The following is a 19,210-nucleotide window of genomic DNA, read 5'->3' on the forward strand; positions in this document are numbered from 1 at the left end:
CTAACAGTTTCTGATCAATATGTGTTTAATCTGTAAGTTCTTTACCTCTCCACACAAGGCCAAAAAAATCTCAGGGATGAGGGGCAGGGGACTGCCTAGCCTTGATGTGGGCTACTTTTGATCTTGACATTCCCCTTTTTTCTGTCTTTAACTTCTCTCCTGCCCCCTTTCTGGATTTCCTCTCTTCTTCCTTCCTTCCTTCCTTTCCTCCTTCCCTTTCCCTCTCTTTCCTTCTCTGCTTTGGATCCATATCTGTATTTTTCATTAGTAGAGGTTTCCAATTTTCTACCTAATTGGTACCTACCTTCCTGTGACATTAATAAGTATTTAAGATAAAATGTTTAAGAAAAATCTCAGTGAGACCTGAGCCTAATTGTGTGAATGTGAGCTCCTTAAGGCTAGAGACTGGTTTTGCTTTTTGTAATCTACCCATTGATTGATATAACCCAAATGAACCTAAAAAGAGATGAAGTTGTTGGGTGATAGTAGTAAAGGGATAGTTAGGAGATGGCATGGGGAGTATAGAGAATTTTGATTCACTTACTGAGACCAGTGAAGTGGGAAGCTATGAAACAAAGGGCAATGGATAGTGGGAAATGGTGACCAGGGATTCATTGTCATTATAGGGAGCCAAATCTCAGCAACTGCCAGAAATTAGAAGGGACAAGAGAAGAAGAGGTCAAAAACGAAAGGAAGTCTGTTAATTATAGAATGGGCATTCTAGAGGACACAGTGGAAAGGGTGGATAGATCTAGAATCAGATTGAGGTGGATGGGAATGAGAGAACTAGAATTAAGTTAAGGGATTTTTGGCAATCAAAGGCTCAGTAAAATCAAGATCAGGAGAATAAGAGAGGACAGGAATTAACTAACCTTTGAGGAATAAATTCAGCTTTAATTGTTATTAAATGTCAGACCTTGTGTAATCTGCCATTGCTGTGTACTTGGGACATAGATAAGCACAAAAAGGATTTAATACATAGTCTAAAGATCTTTGCTTTATAGATCACAATTTTGCTGCTTCTGGGGAGATCTCTGAGTCTCTCCCAAGAGATTGACTAGGACATAAAGACCTTTAAATCCTTAACCCAATGGATCTGGAAGGGGTTTGTTCATTAATGTTTGAAATGAATTTTAATTTTTTATCACTTTATGATATCGAAGGATGCACTTCCTTAAGTCACCTGCTCCTTTAACCTCTCATTTGCACTTAATTATTTTCTAATATGTATCAATCATTTGGGCCCTTTTACTAGACAGTAGACTCTCAGAAGGGAAGGAAGCTTATCGTTTTCATCTTTGTATCTTAACAACTAATGCAATGCTTTATATATAATTGAGGTTTAATCAATATTTAGGGAACTAAGTGGCATACTGGGACTGGAGTCAGTAAGACTTGATTTGTGTGACCGTGGGCAAGTCACTTAATCCTGTTTGCTTCCGTTCCTCCTCTGTAAAATGAGCTGAAGAAGGAAATTGCAAACCATTTTAATATGTTTGCCAAGAAAACCTCAAATGGGGTCACAAAGAGTTGGATATAACTGAAAAATACCTGAACAACAACAATATATATTTATCGAATAGCAATGATTAAATGTCCAATGTCAACATTCATTGGATGAGCTGAAGAGAAAATGTGCTTTAAAAAAAAATTTACTTGTAAAATAGCCTTCTGTTTTTCCCTCTGAATGTCTCAAATGGTGACTCTAGTTTAATTTGATTCAGCCTATTAAAAAGTTACACAATAGTTGGGGAAAAGAATGTAGGACTTGGCCAATAAAGTTAAACTCAAAATTCCTCAAGATTAGAACATATCAGAAGGTGTCTTAATGGAATGGCCAATTCATTTGGTTAAAGAGGGAGTGGCAATTATAGGAAGAGAAGCATCTAGGAGAATACAGTCAATAATTGGAATATGGAGATTTAGCTTTCACTCAATGACTTAGTGATAGCCTGAGGATTTTTGTTTCAGAATCAGAATTCCCAGATATTTCATTTTTAGTCTGCTCTTTAGAAAAGAGAGATAGAGACAGAAAGACACAGAGACAGAGACACAGAGAGATAGACACAGAGACACAGAGTGCTAAAGAAAGAACGTGATGAAATAAATATGATGAGATGATAAAGGAGAATAGTGTAATATAAAAAGTGTGCCAGTAAATGGACATTTTTTCCACTCCCCAAGCTTGTCAAGGAAAAAAACAATCCACCCAAATAAGTCAGAAATAATCTTGAACATACTCTATGTATAGATAGCTAATAGTAGTTTGTGATGATGATCTGGTAACGTTTAGAACATTCTTTTTCAAACTGTGTTCTAAGGAATTCTGTTATACCCTGAGTTCTTTTTAAAATAAGTTTTATTGATTGCTGTCTTTTGCTTTTTACTTCTTCATAATTTTCTCTAATATTTTTCCTAGAATACCATCTCATATAATAAATAATATTTTTAAAGTGTTTTATTTTTATTTAATTTCCCTGAAATTTCTTGCTTCCAGTTTTAGAGCTTGAAAAAAGGGAATTAAAGGGATAGTATCTATGAATTGGGAAATTTTAGGTTCAAAGGTCAAAAAATCCCTTGATAGGATCTATGTGGGTACCTATTCCATTGAAATAGATTCTTCCACATTATTGCATGCTATCCAACTCTTGCTTGTGTTTTCTCATAAGTCCTACACATATTATCTTGATACAACAGACTCTGGAGATCTATCTTTTGTTTTTTTCATATTTCAGAGATGCAAAAGTACTCCTTTGGTTATATATCTTTTATGCTTCATTCTTGCATCATGATTGGATCTTTTCCTCTCTTTCTCTTTTTCTATCTTGTTCTCTTTTTTCCTCTTCCCCTTGAATTTTTTCTCCTTGTTTTTTGTCTTCTGGTTTTCAAAGCAGCTAAATAGAGCTTTTTGTTCATGGGGCCTGTTCTTTATAAGGATTTGACTCTTTAAGTAAACAATTTGTATATGGTGAATAACATGTCATGTGCTACTTACTCCTTGTAAAGAGCATTCAACCCAAACACTAGGCCTGAATTCATCTCATCTTCAGGATTGACTAAGTATATTAGACTTTCATTATAATAAATTAACAATGTTATTTACAGAAAATTCAATGGTGAACTGACTTTGTGGGGTATACTCATATAGATAACAAGAAAGTGTTTTGTATATTGGCCAGTTCCTTTCAATTTTTTTTTTTACTCATACTTGTATTCTCAGTATAAAGATCTAGATACTAGCATGCTGGAACAAATCACTTTCAAAAAATTTTCAAGTAATTACACTCGTACCTCAGAAATATTGTGAATTTGGTTCCAGGCTATAATAATAAAGCAAATATCACAATAAAGTAATCTTTCAGTTTTTTTAGTGCATTTAAAAGTTATATTTATACTATATTGTAGTCTCACTAATTGTTCAATGGTATTACATCCAAAAATCCCAACATACATACTTTAATTAGAAATAATTTTATAGCTAAAAAATGCTAACTATTTTTGAGACTCTGGCAAGTTATAATATTTTTACTGATGGAAGATTTCACCTTGATGCTGATGGCTTCAGACTAAAGAGATGGTTACTGAATATTGGAGTGACTGTAATAATCTCTTAAAACAAGACAACAATGAAATGTGTCCCATCAGTTGACTTTTCTTTCTACTTGAATACTTAGAGGCTATTGGAGGGTTACTTATTGGCTTAATTTCAGTATTGTATATCTGTGAACAGGAAGGTCCAAGGAGAGGGAGAGAGATAGATGGAAATCACTGGTTGGTGAAGCAGTCAGAACATACACAATATTTATTGATTAAGTTTGCCATCTTATATGGATGTGGTGTCTCAAACAATTGTAAAAATAACATCAAAGTTCACTGGCTACAGATGACTGTAACAGATTTTGTGGCTGCTCAGTTGTTTGCAATACTTTATGATTCCATTTGGCATTTGCTTGATAAAGATATTGAAATGATTTGTCATTTTCTCCTCCAGTTTATTTTATAGATGAGGAAACTGAGGTAAATTGGGCTAAGTGACTCCCCCAGGATCACATGTCTAGGAAGTGTCTGAGACTGGATTTGAACTCAGGAAGATCAGTCTTCTGGACTCCAGGCCCAGCATTCTATCCTGGTTGACTTATAACAGATACAATAATAATGAAAATGTTTAAAATATTGAGAGAATTACCAAAATGTGACATAGAGATATGATGTGAGCACATACTATTAAATAATGGCAATGATCAACTTGCTGGACGCAGGGTTGCTGCAAACCTAAAAAAAAGCACTATCTGCAAAGTGCACTTAAGAGAGATACAATCAAATGAGATATGCCTATATAGGGCACCACAGGCTACTTTGAACCTAAGTACTTCCTATTCCCTTTTCAGTCTAATTGGAAGGAAGCATAAGGGTTGAAGGACTTTTAAAGCTACAGAATTTAGTTAGCCTTCTGCCCTCTTGTATGAAAGAACAATTATTTATAGTCAGATGATAAAATTATAAATCAATGTGTCTAGCTTCTGCTCTTGGGATTCTTTTTTAATATATTCGATTTTATTCTAGCCCTATTCTTCTACAGATTCCCTTCCCTTCCTACTTCACCCCCCCAAAAAAAACCCAAAACTATCCTTACAAAAATTGTGACATTGCTTCAGGGAAGGAAAGAAACTGTCCTTTCCTTATTCCACAAAAGCTATATAAAGATACCCAGAAGATCAAATCTTCTGATTTCCAATTTTAAAGAGGTTTTGTATGCTGAGGTTTCCTTAGGGGTGATAATAACTTTGAGATAGATATTGAATAAGAGAAATGGTAACAATGAGGTATATCTGATGAAAACTGCTGCTGGGGTCATCCTCAATTTCTCCATCTTGGATTTGGAGTAGAGGGCATGCATCTAGATGTCTGGCTTATCTGATATACAGACAGAGCCAAAAAAACATTTGCTTCCAAGTCTCAAAAAGTAAGATCTACCTTTCTGTTTGGGGTTGGCATATCAAGGAGTGCCAGTCATAGGGACTACAGTAGGTTATGGTGCTAGCAGAGACCATTATAAGTGAACTCTGATGATCTCTCTTTAAAGATTAACAAATTGCTCACATTCAAAGATTTGGATAGTTCCCCATGGCTCCTTTTAGCTGGTACACAAAAAATGTGATTCACTATTGTGTTCAGTGACTTTTGAAGATCCATTGTAAGCACATTGGCATTTGTGTGTGTGAATTAAGCCTTTCAGGCTAAATAAAATGATGCTTTGTGGTTAATGGAGGTCTGGGAAATGTTAGAGGTGCTATGGGCAATTTGCAGTGAAGTCAATTTTTGTGGAGGTCCTGACATAATAGGGCATTGATAGAGGTGTGCCAACACACACATGTGTTAAGTTTGAATGCCAACATAGTGGTAATGTCTGCTAAGACTGGGGAAGGCAGGTTAAGTGGGTCAAGGTCATTGCCCAGTAGACAACAATCGCCTGTGGTTCATACTTCTGAAAACTATCCTGCATATTTTCATTCCCCTTGATTTCTTTCACACCTAGTTTTTCATGAACATTGCTACTAGGTCATGTGAAAGAATATTTAGATGTGTAATTGTTCTTTTTGGGTCGTTTCAGCCTTGTCTGACTTCAGGGTACTTTTGGGGTTTTACTGGCAAAGATATTGTAGCAGTTTGCCATTTTCTTCTCCAGATCATATTACAGATGAGGAAACTGAGGCAGACGAGAGGAGTCTTCTTGATTCCAAGCTCAGTGCTTTATCCACTGTTCCATCTAGCTTACCCCAATTTATAATTAATTGGAAGCTGTTAAAATACGGTTTTGTGAGGAATGTGATCAATACTTAAGAAATGTAAGCCAGAGGAGAGTGCTTAAGACTGAGGATTGGGAGATTTGGGTTTTCTGAGTGTCTTTATATAATTGTCCTCTACTGAATCCTACTCTTATGACTTACCATAGTGTGAAGGTGACTCTAGGTTTACAATAGACAGTTTGTTGATGGAGGCCCAAACAGCTAATTTTGCCAAGCCAATTACCAAAAACATGACCACGAGGTGATGTTTATTTTTGCCACAGCCCTAAATGAAAACTGTCTATATACTTGTGGAGACTTAAAGAATCATAAAATACAATAGTTTAAGATATTGAATGCCAGAGAAGTTAAATATCTTGTCTGAGATTCCATACCGAACATATAGGAGAGTCAAAATTTAAAATCTAGATTTTTTTTTTTTGGTATACAAATCCAGAGATAGCTCTACTATATCATACTGCAATCAAAGTAATACTAAATAATAACAATAACTAACATTTATACAGTGTTTTAACGTTTTCAAAGCACATTTTATATATATACTATCTCATTTGATTCTCAAAATACTCCTGTGAGATACGTGTCATTATTATCCTCATTTTATAGATGAGGAAACTGAGGCTGAGTGAGCTTAAATGACTTCTTTAGGGTCACTTGGCTATTAAATGCTCAAGGCAGGATTTTGAATTTAGGTCTTCATGACTTCAAGTCTGGATCTGTCTATTATGTCATATAGCTGCCTCGAGGCAAATAAAGGAAGGAAAAGTCTCTTGTGGATATGATCTGTGTGTGCAATGAGTTTGCTGAAGAGGGCTCAGCCTGTAAGTTTTAGATTCAACATTCTTTCATTCAACAGCTATTTTATTAAGTACCAGTAATATGCAAAGCAGTTGTGTTTGTTTGCTTTAGGAGATGCCCAGACTAGTAGTTCTCAAAGTGTGGTCTTGAAGAGCCCTTAGGGTTCTTGCCATTGGGGGATCTGTTAGGTTAAAAGGAGAAGCTAGATAGCAATATACTGCACAGAATGCCAAACCTGGAGTCAGGATTACTGATCTTCCTGAGTTCAAATCTGGTCTCAGACTTTTACTAAATTTATTATCCCTCTTTGTCTCCACATCTGTAAAATAAATGAGCCAGAGAAGAAAATGGCAAAACATTCAATATCTTTGTCAAGAAAACCCCACATGGGGTCATGAAGAGTTGACATGATTGAAAAACATCTGAACACCAAAAATAAAGTAAGATATTTTTGTTTCTGGTGTAGTAAACAACTAAATAAATAAAAGCTCTTTGGGGTCCTCAGAAATTTTAGGGTGTAAGGCAATCCTGAGACCAAAAATCTGAGAACCTCTGATCATATAAAAGACTTGCTTTCAGGCTTTGGGGAATTTATAGTGTATCAATATTGGTTGGAGTGAGGAGGGAAGGGATAGCTACATTCAAAAATTCAGTAATGCTCATTAAATATTTATTGAATAAACAAATGTTCAGAGAAAATCAAATTTCTGGATAAAAAATTACCTTACATTTTTGTTTGTTTTCAGTATTTTGGCCAGTAGCAAGTGTTTGCAGCCCCATACTTTTGCTTTCATGAATATCTTATATAATTGCATGACTAGGGACTTGGTGATACTGAGTAAAAATAAAGACTTTATCTACAAAATGGCAAGATATTTAGCCAGATGAACTTTGTGAAAAATATCAATCATTCTGTATTTCGGCCTTGTTGTGCCAAACATCTGATTATTCTCAAATTTCTGAAGGTGTGGTATCCTGTAGACAACTATTAACTAAATTATTCTCTTTCTTTCTGGGTCTTTGGCATTCTTTTTGGATTACATTTACAGATTTGTTTTTTTTATCCCAGTAATAATCGACTTCTAGTTTATAGGAACCTTTTTTGACTGGCCTATTGATTTTCTTTGTTGAAAAAGTACGATTATGCTGGAATCTATGTTTTCTCCATTTCACAGTCTGGGAAGTTTTTGGCTGGTTTGAGTGGAAAGTTAAACTTGCACTTTGAGTGGAGATGAAATAGAAAGTCCTTACATAAACACAGAGACCTTTCTTTGTTGCATTAAAAAATAATCCCTCATACATATAAGGGAACTAGTTAAACTTGGATTTTTTAAAAGAAAATTTTATGGAAAAAATATCCTACATTCCTTTAGTTATTTTCATAATCGAGAGATTAACAATTGTTAATAGTATATTGCAGTTGAGTTAATGGGTTACAATTATTGCAGTTAAAATGTCAGATATATAAAAGAGGGTTTGCAGATCATCAGATACATAGAAGATGTAAAGCATGATTAAAAAATAAATAAAGCTTAATTCTGGTATCCGCTTTCCTTGCCTTCTGTAGATAGGTGTGCCCATGTTGGCAAACTTTTAAAAATCTAGTGAATTAGCGTCCCCAGAGAATTAAATTTGAATTCTTTGGAAGATCCAATATTACATTTCAGATTTGAGTTGAAAAGCTAGGAATCACACTCAATGCCTGGAGGGAAAGATTAAAGTGCAGGACTAAGGCATAGTCTGGTGAATCTAATTTAGAGAGGTAATGTTGGATAGTGTTAGCCTTTGAACTTCGTTTCTCTCTTTAGAGAAAAATGAAAGAAAAAAAGGTATTCTGGGAATCAGAAGATCTAAGCTAGAGTGACAGTTCTGCAACTCATTAAGCTGTGTGACATTGGGAAAATCTCTAATGTCTCTGGGACTCAGTTGCTTCATTTGTAAAATGGAGATGGAGTCTATGTACTCTAAGATCCCGTCTAGGTTGTACTGTCCTTGAATCCAAACTATTTTACTTTGACTAAGAAATAGTTTGGCTGTTTTTTGTTTTTGTTTTTGATCTGAGTAACATCATGAAAATTACCAGGGGTTCAAGTTTTATACATTTTCAATAGTTTCTGATAACCCCCAGAAGAATGTATTTAAAAATACTTTTTTTCAGCATAATAGAAACACTCCTTTTTATTACTTCCTTAAAAACATTCTCTTTGTTATTTTTTATATGAATCTGTTGGACTATTAAAACTGAAGAAATGGTTAGAAGCACAAGAAAATGCTTTGCTTTTCACAAATATATACAATTAAAATGGATAATAATAAAATTTCAAAATTTGCTTTTAGAAATAATATTTTTTCATTTGAAGTTGGTGTTGAAAGGCAACATGGTCATTGAAATGGGCATCACATGTATATTCAAGTGTTTGTCAAGGTCTGATGTTGACATTCGTTGATTCTTATCTAAGTAATAATTTCTCTAAGCCTCAATTTCCTCCTGCTTTATAAAACGGAGATAATAATATTTTCATTATCAACTTCATAGAGTTGCTTTGCAGTAAGAAATTAATTTTCAAATTTCAAGTCTTATATAAAAATCACATTATTATTGTTGACAAAATTTATTAATAAGAAATAGGTACTGTGGCATAGCAGGAAACATATTAGATTATCAATCAGAAGACCTGTGTTCTCATCTTACACTCTACTACTCACTCTTTGTCCCTAAGCAAGTCATTTCACTTTTATGAGTCTCAGTTTCCTCATCTGAAAGATGAAGGATCACAAGGTAAGGGGAATACTGTGTATATAATTTATCTACATTTTTATCAAAGATTTATTTATTTATTGTGAGGCAGTTGGGGCTAAGTGATTTGCTAAGGGTCTCACAGCTACTAGGTACATGCCAAGTGTCTGAAGTCAAATTTGAACTTAGGTCCTCCTGACTCCACTATGCCACCTAGCTGCCTTTCTTAGCAAAACTTCAGAAAAAAAATACTATTTAATTTAATTAATTTATTTATTTTGTGGAAAAGATGGAGAGATGGAGACCAGGTGATAACATAATTCAGTGTATTTAAAATTGGTTGAATGGATTGACTCAAGGATAGTTGTTAATCTTTTTTTTTAACCTAAAAAAAAGTCTTTATTGAGGACCAGAAATAATGCTTTTTTCCCCCTAATCTATGACTTGGTGATAGCTATGAATGGCATGCCCATCAAATGTACAGTTGATACTAAACTGGGAGAGTCAAGACCTGAAGAGATCTTGACAAGCTAGAACACTGGGAAGAATCTAATAAAACGAAATTAATTGAAGATGCTTGGGTGAAGCTATTGATGATGTTGCTTTTATCATTGGTTTGGATGAAGCCACAGATGATGTTGTTTTTAATGGCTTGGATGAAGGCATAGATAATGGTACTTTTATCACTGATTTGGATGAAGCATAGATAATGGTGTATTTATCAGATCTGCAGAAGATGTGAAACGGGTTAAATATGTTGGATCACAGTCAGGATCTGAATTCTGATAGGGTAGAACAATAGTCCTAATCTAATAAGATGAATGTTTTTAGGGATACATGTGAATAGCTAGAGTTTTTTTTTTTTAATTATATTATTACAGGTTGGGGGAGGGAGGCTTGAATCGACAATAGTTTGTGTTGTAGAAGTATATTAAAATATTTTTAGTTTCTCTGGAAATATTAAGAATAATATTTTTCTCTAAAACTCTTTCCAGATTCCTGGAGAAAATCCCTTGGAAAGGTGAGTGAAGTAGGTCAGGACAAAAGGAAAAAGGGCTATTTATTAGGTTGCATGGGAATGAGAATAGGAAGTAGCTAGTGTTTCAGTGGATAGAGCACTGGACTTGGAGTCAAAAGACCGAAGTTCAAATCATCCTCAGACACTTCTTTGCTGTCACCTGGGCAAGTCACACTTCATCCTATTTGCCTCAGTTTCCTCATGTATCAAATGAACTGGAAGAAGAAATGGCAAACCGCTTTAGTATTTTTGCTACCAAAATCCCAAATGGGGTCACAACGAGTCAGATATGACTGAAGTGACTAAACAAAAACAACAACAAAAACAACAATATTTTGGTTATAATCCTTAATATGTTTACTTAATTTTGTGGTTATTCAGTCATATTAGATTCTTCATGGCCTCACTTGGGATTTTCTAGGCAAAGACATATTTGTGGTTTACTATTTCCTTTTCCAGCTCATTTTATATATAAAGAAGTGAGACAAACAGAATAAAGGGATTTGCCCAGGGCCACACAACTTTGAATGAAGGAAAATGACTCTTCTTGACTGAGCACAGGCCCAATGCTCTATCTAATGCACCATTTAACTGCCCCCACCAAAAATCTAACTCTGTTTATCTAAGAACTTTGTATTTTTTCCAGTGTAGATATTGTTTCTTCTAAGAGTAATCTTATCCTTCCCTCTCATGAAAGAAAACATACTAGGGTCCATCCATAGGAAGTACCCTTTTCCATTCAACTGGAAGCACTCAAACCACTTCCTATTCAATTTATATTTTCAATATAGATCTATGGAAAGAGTCACACTGATTCCTAGGAAAGTAGTCAAGGAAGGAGAGGTCAGCAATATAGTTTCCCAATTTTGGAATGTTATCCTAGGCTGAATTGTATTCTGGTTCAAGATTTCTATAAATATTATCTGAATTTTTTTGGGGGGGAAAGTCATACTAGAAAGAATTTGGGGACTATGCCAATTTGGACAGCTTTCTCTCTAAGAAAGAAATGGTTTGGATATTAAATTAATGAAAATTGTTTCTGACAGACCTGAGCCTATTAATATTAATATTTTTCTTGATAATGTGGAAAGATCTGAGCACTTTAATGGATTATAAACTTGATAAAACTTTAAAATGTCACATGAAACAGACAAAAAATTAATGCCTTCTTAGATCACATCATAACATTCAAGAGGAAATATTTCTCTGGTAGATTTCCCTATATCATTGTATACAGTTCTGTGTGCCAGATTTAAGTTAGGCATTGACAAACTAGAGCAAATTATAGTCAGGTGAACAGGGGACGATACTTTAGAAGGATCAGTTGAAGAAAGTAAGATATTTTTGTGGGGGAAGGAAGATTTAGCAAGGAAATAGTAGGTGTTCAAAAATTTGAAGGTCTGTCTTATGGAGGAGAGAATAGTTTTATTTATTTGGGCCCCAAAGTCAAGCTAGGAGCATAAATACAACTTGCCAAATGCCTGATTTTTGTTTAATTGTAAGAAAAAAACTTTCTTATTGGGGCTTTCACAAAATGCAAAGGCTTAAATTAAGAACTTTATGGGTTTGCCACCACTTGCAGCCTGGATTATCATTGTAGAGGGTACATTTTCAGGTATAGATCAACTTAGATCACCTCTAAGGTGCTTTCAATTATGAGATTTTTATGGTGAGGAACCCCCAAAATCTTTTCAAAATCTCAGGGCCAGTGATTGTTTTGGTTTGAGGATTCAGATTAATAAACATTTATTAAATACTTATGACCTGAAAGTCTTTGTGCTAGGTACTTAGATTATAAAGACAAAAATAGCAGTTCCTATCCTTAAAGGATTTATAATGTAGCAAGAGGGAGATAGTTGATATTATTGCTGTTGTTAAGTCATTTCAGTCATGGCTGACTCTTCATGACCTCATTGGGGTTTTCTTGGCAGAGATACTGGAGGGGTTTGTCTTTTCCTTCTCCAGGTCACTTTCCAGATGAGGAAACTGAGGCAAACAGAGTTAAGTGACTTACCGAGGGTCACATAGCTAATAAGTGTCTGATATTTGAACTCAGAAAGTTGAGTCTTCTTCACTCTACACTCTATCCACTTTGCCATCTAGCTGTACCAATGAAGAATAGTATGTATACATAAATATGAAACAGAATACATATGTAATAATGTACACATGTGGTATAATATCATATATATAATGTCTGCCTCTTCATAACTCCATTTGTTTTTTTGTTTTTTTTTTTTGTGAGAGATAGGATTGGTTTGCCATTTCCTTCTTCAACTCATTTTACAGATGAGAAAACTGAGACAAACTGAGTTCAAATCTAACCTCAAAACCTGCCTAATTGTGTAACCCTGGACAATTCACTTAACTCTGTATACCTCAGTTTCCTCATCTGTAAAATGAGCTGGAGAAGGAAATGGCAAACTATTACGGGATCTTTGCCAAGAAAACCTCAAATGGGATCAGAAGTAATTGATTATGACTGAAATGACCAAATATAAACACACACACACACACACACACACACACACACTTTTTGTAGAGACATTGTTAATGACTGCTGAAACCAAAAAAGTCCTCACACTGAAGATGGTGTTTGATCTAAGTTTTTATAGAAATAAGAGATTTTAAGAGGTGAAAAGGAAGTGCATGAGTATGGGGAAGTGCATGCCAGTAAAAAAGCATGGAGAAGGAATTGGAGTATTCCATATGGGTAATAATAAGAAGTCTGCTCTAGCTGAAGAATAGGGCATAGGAAGGAGAGAAATAATATATAATGTTTGTAAAGGTAAGTTGAGGTAAGATTGTGAAAGATTTTAAAAGTCAAACTATTTTGATTCTAGAAGCAACAGGGATCCATCTGAATTTATTGCATAGAGGAGTGACAGAGTCAGACAGCCATTCTAAGAAAACTCACCTTATTGGCTGTATGGAAAGACTTGCAACTAGAAGAGCTTTTAGTAAGTTTTTGCAGTAGTGCAGAAAAGAGCTGATAGGAGCCTGAATTAGGTAATGGATATTTGAGTAAAAAGTATATGCAGAGCTTAGAAATATTGATTGGATCATAAACTGGTTGGTTGGGACCTCAGATTCTAGTTTATTCCACATGAAGAAGATGAAGCACACAGGTTGGGATATTCTGAAATATCTCTTTCTGTAACTTTTTTACTAGCTCTCTCCCATTCCAATGATGTATTCTCTCCTCACCTATTAAAATTCCTCTAGAATCAAATATAAAATCCTCAGGTGGACATTCCAAACCCTTCATAATGAGCCTGGCCCTGACTCCCTCCCCAAATGCACACATTTCCAGTCTTCTCACACCATGTCATGCTCTCTGGGGGTCAGTGGTACCAATTCCTTTGACACACTCTATCTTCTGATGTGGCATTTTCTCTGACTGTCTCTTATGCCTGAATTTTCTCCTTCTTTATCTCTGCCTCCTGGTCTCCCTAGCATCCTTTAAGACACAGCTAATATCCCACCTTCTACGGGTAGCCTTTCCTGACCTCTCTTTCCCTTTGCTGATAATTTTTGTACATAGTTGATTATATGTTGACTCCCCCCTTAGACTATGGGCAGGTATTTGCCTTTTATCTTTCTTTGGATCTCTAGCACTTAGCCCAATTCCAGGTATACAGTCGGTGCTTATAAATGTTTATTGACTGATTGACTTCAAGAGGGAGTTCTTGACAAGTTTTTTTTTTCCTTAGCAAGTATGAGATGAGGTCCTAAGCCATGAGTTTGGTGAAAGAAGTGGTGTGGGAGACTTAGACAATTTTTTTTCTCAGAAAAAGCTGTTATTAATAGCTTCTGGGGTAAAGAATCAATTATGGAGGAATAGAAATATTATCTTGCTATAGTAGGGGGGTAATTTTAGATTAGATAATATAAATTTGAAGTAGATTTAGTCATTACAATTCCTCAATGTCCTTCAATTTTGCTCAGCAACAACAGAATAGTATTGAAGGAGGAAGAGGATACTTTGGAATAATGGTGGTTTGGGATTTGACAAGGCAAAATTAGTGAGAAGACAAGTGAGTAAGTGAAGGCATTTGAAAGTAAAGAATAGTGTATAAGTTGAACTGGTTCACTTTACAGGAAGTAAACAAAATACTACTGCAGTGCAATAGTACTACATATCTACATCCATTGCTACAATGAAGAATGAGTTGAAGTTAGTTAACAAAAATATGTAGCACAGCCAGTGAGCATGGTTGTCTGGTTTCTTGTAACTCTCTTTGGTAGCATGGGGGTAATGAATCAGGCAAGAATAGGAATGGATGTTAGGAAACAGACAAGATAGACTGTAGGTCCTTGAAATCAGGGATTGTCTTTTGCCTTTTTTGTATCTTAAGTGCTTAGCATAATGCCTGGTACATTGTGGGTGCTTAATAAATCTTTATTGGTTGCTATGAATATCAATAGTGCAAAGGGGACAAGGCATTCAAGAGTAGAGACTAGCATAGATTTGAACTATTTAACTAATGGGTCAAGGTTGGGAAAAAAGAAAAGTGAAATTAGAGATAGCAGACTGGGCAACCCCTAACTGGACCTCAAATTAAAATTTCCTCTTTTTTTTCTCAAAAAAAGATTATAAAATGGCCCTCTTCTTTAACCTCTCTGGATTACATATCAGTAATTAGCAACTGGCTTTTGTGATAAAATATTGGCCACACTAGGCAAATAATGATCTGAATTGAACCCAGCAACACCTAGCAGGGTGATTTTCCCATTTAACATTCCTTGGATAGTGCTTTGTCTTTTTCAAATGTGTCAGCAAAATCATCAAAGGGTCACGCTGGCAAAACTTTATCAGGGCACACTGTACAAGGTCTGGATATCATTGTGGCAAACCACAAGGAACAATACTGGTGATAAAGTGAAGTAGCTTGAGTCCCAGCAGACTGTTTCTAATTGCCCAGCCCTGTCTGGAGAAACTGAACATATGTCTCTCTTGAATGGGTGGGGATGGGGAAAGATCCAGGGAGGAAATTCTTCTTTTTATTTAACCTAAATCCCTTATGCTGCAGCTTAAATCCATTTCCTCATTTTGCTTCCTCTGGAGAAAAAGAACATCTGGAAACCAAACGCCAGACAATAACCTGTCATATACTCTAGTCTTCTTTAGCTACCTCCCACCCTTTCTATATTAAGTTAAATGATTCCAGTTGCATTTTAAGATCCACTCTTTTGTAGTTCTTTTTCCTTTGGAGAGCCAGGGTGTTAAAAAATGCTCTCAGTAGCATTTGCCTAAGATAAGCAGAACATCCAAAAAAAAGTGTGATTTCAAGTGGGAATTTCCTAAGGTGAATAGGGTATTTGCTTTTTATTTGTATCTTCAGCATAATCCCTGTGCTAAGAGGTGGATTTCTGTCTATAGTTCAGAAGATATGTTTTGGAGAGTTGTATGAAGTTCATAGAGTTTAAATGACTTGTCTATTCATGCAAAGCTAGTGTCAGAGGAAATAAATGTATTCAGTTCTCTCTTATTTCAGGTCCAGCACTCTGTCCAGCACATCATGCTTCTTCTCACCAAGAATTAATTCTAAAGGAAATACTGTTGTTTTTATGGTTCAGTTATTCACTTGTCTCTGATTCTTTGTGACCTCATGGACTATACCATGTCAGACCTTTCTATTTCCACTATCTCTCAAATCTGTCCAACTCATGTCCAAGTATCATGTTGCTTCTATGATACTTTCTAGCCATTTCAACTTCTGCCATTCCCTTTTCCTTTTGCCTTCAATCTTTCTGAACAGCGGGGTGTTTTACAGTGAGTCTTATCTTCCCATCATGTGGCCCAAGAATTTAACCCTCAGCTTTAGTATTTGACCTTCTGGGGAATAGTCTTAATTCTTTTAAGTATTGATTGATTTGATCTTCTTCCTATTCAAAGGGTTTCAAAAGTCTTCTCCTGTACCATAATTCAAAAGTATCAATTATTTGGTACCCTGCTTTCCTTATATTATAACTCTCACAGCCATATATTGATTTTGGAAAAATTATAGCTTTGACTATATGTAGGCCTTTGTTGGTAAGGTGATACTTCTGCTTATTAGTATGTTGTCCATATTAGCCATCTAAAAAAGATAAACAACTATAATTATATTGTGGTGGATATTCTACGTTAAGCTTCTAGGCTCATTCAAATCAATAAGCATTTATTAAACATTTTCTATGTGCCAGGAATTTATTGCATTCTTTTGCAGGATAATCTCTCAATATAACATTATGCCATTGCTGAAACTGCATTAGTGACTACCATGGTGTGATTTTACATTAAAAAAAAAAAAACCATGTAGGTCTTCAAAATAAAGATGAGGAATAGAAGGAAATGTCATGCTTCTGGCAATGAAAGCAAATTTTCTGTCAAACCATCTTCTATCAGGCAAATCTACACCTGCCTGAAATGCTTTCCTCCCAGAGTCTTGGAAGTACCTTAAGTACCCACATAGGGGAGTTGTCATTTGCTTTGACAAGAATTTGCCTCAGGCTAAAATGTTTGAGAAGGGGGAAAAAAGGGACCACTGGGAATGTTGACTTTTGCCCAGTCTCTTCCCATTTCTTTCTGGTTGTTGCAAATGTTGATAAAATTTGATAAGACTCCTGTCTGTGACATCATCAAAGTTGATGAAATACTCTAAAAAAAAAAGTGGCTATTGATAGGCTTTATTTGTTTACCTATTTGGGAAAATGTTAATCAAATGTTGTCCCATGGAATAATATAGTTTGTGAAACAAGAAACTTAAATTCATTTTGACATTACGAACAGGCAGAGTATATACAGGTCTTCATGGTATGTTTTCAGGGGCCCCAAAAAGATTCTGATATTCCTCAAATACTTTCATTTTTCAGGTTGCTCAAGTTTCAGATGTTGTCATCAAAGATTCATTTTATTTGGTTTAGGCTTTGTATACATGTAAAATGAAAATATTTTCTAGGAGAATTGTCTTTGAAATCAAATCAATTATGCATATCTTGGTGTGAAAGCGTGATACCTTTCTGAATCAGTTCATTAAATGTGTGGGTAGAGAATAGTTTTAGAGTATGTAGGAGAATGCGAGAGAGGTACCATACTGAAAGAGGAGAAAGGTTCAAAAAGGAAAGATGTAAGAACCAAAAGTGGACTTTATAGATTCTTCATTGTTTGGCTTAGGTAAGCTCTGGCCAAATTGTTTAGCTTTCAGTTAACAAAATAATTGGCAAGTTCGTTAAGAAGGTAATTTATGTTGTTTCAGTGACATTAATTCTGTTGTCTTTTTAGAGAGTGAAAACAGGATTTGTTTTCTTCTTTTCCAAGTGCTTTTAAAGCAGTGACTGAGTCAAATTGTCAAATAGAATAGCTTGACATTTCAGATGAATCAGGGCACTTTGATTAATAATTAGTTATAAAAAAACTAAGTTACTTCTAAATTAGGATAAACAGAATCAAATAAAACAGTAAACTCTATTAGGAGTTTGACTTTGGGAATTCAATAATTTTGAAAGGTCAAACTATTTTTTATTTGGCCTAGACTTGTTTTTTTTCCATTAAAAAAAATCAGTACCACTAGTCCAGATGGTTTTGAATGATCTTCAACTCTTTTTTTGGGGGGTGGGTTGTCTAACCTTTTGAGAATAGATTCATTTCTGAATATGGATTGTAATGTCACAGTGAAAGATAAAGCCAGCAGCTATGAAGGGAGAAAAAAATAGACAAATTCATGAATTATCTCATTAACAGAGGCTTATTATTTGACATAGGTGGATTCTGTGTTTTTTTATGGGCTGTGTTGATTTTACAATTATACATGAATTATGCACATCTTTTCATTATTTATTTATTTATTTTGAATTCTACACATTTTAACAAAGCCAGACTCCATCAGTTTTTCTATGCAAACTCTTCTGATCAAGGAATGATGTGTTATTTTCACAATAGAATTCAATTGTAAAGAAAAGGATCTTTCCTGAATTTCCATTCCCTTCCTTTGCTCAACAACTCATATATTTATATGTGACTAAGTGGACAATAGCATAACCCATGCTGTTAACCCATTGAATAGACATTCTTTCACTAAAGTTTCAAATTTCTCCAAATCCTTTTATCACTTGATAGTTCTTTGATAAGTGATCTCTTCACTTTTAAAGACAAAGAGCTGACTTTTGAAAAAAATAATCAGAATTTTTTAGTTTGTAACTATATTTCAGAAACATTTACTAATTAAATTCAGTTCTCTCATTCAGTGTTAAAAATCATTTACTCCATCATGTTTCCATCTCTTAACATAATGTATGTGCCATCATATATCAACCCCTTTCCCCTTTTTCTTTTATAAATGTTACTAATTTCAAAATTTTTATTTAAAACTCTCTGTTGTACTGAGTGTAAATTTTTTCTTGTTGTGACTGTATTACGTTTCATAATAGTAACTGTCAGATCCAGAACTCCATAAACTTGATGGAGCATTACTTTTCTATTTAATATCTTCCATTTGCATTACCTAGTCATAGACTACTTTGGTAGAATAATTAGTTTTAGCAACACATTTTTTAACCATTGGAAAATTGTTTAGAGTTTCTCAATTTAGAATTAAAGCTATATTCTGTTGTGCTTATAAATAATCCTTTTGTCTTCTTCAGAGTCAAGAGGGTTGAACCTTGAAATCAGGTATAAAATGAAGTCATATCTCTTCCTTTGAATTGTTGGCATCTTAGTTTATCTCTTCATAAAAAAGAGACTATTTTGAATATTACTATCTTAAACTTGAATCCAGTAGCTTTTCCTTACTAATTATGATAGAATGACATTATTCTTCTCTCAGATTAAAAAAAAGTATGGAAATACTTCTAAACCACTAGCTTTAT

General features: G+C 34.7%; 1 protein-coding gene across 1 annotated transcript in view; it reads left to right on the forward strand.

Annotated features, from left to right (window-relative positions):
- FNDC1 (fibronectin type III domain containing 1) overlaps nt 1-19,210 on the forward strand; it is a 117,630-nt gene that overhangs the window by 15,003 nt on the left and 83,417 nt on the right.

This window comes from Antechinus flavipes, chromosome 4 (assembly GCF_016432865.1).
Source record: "Antechinus flavipes isolate AdamAnt ecotype Samford, QLD, Australia chromosome 4, AdamAnt_v2, whole genome shotgun sequence".
In the NCBI taxonomy this organism is placed as follows: Eukaryota; Metazoa; Chordata; class Mammalia; order Dasyuromorphia; family Dasyuridae; genus Antechinus; species Antechinus flavipes.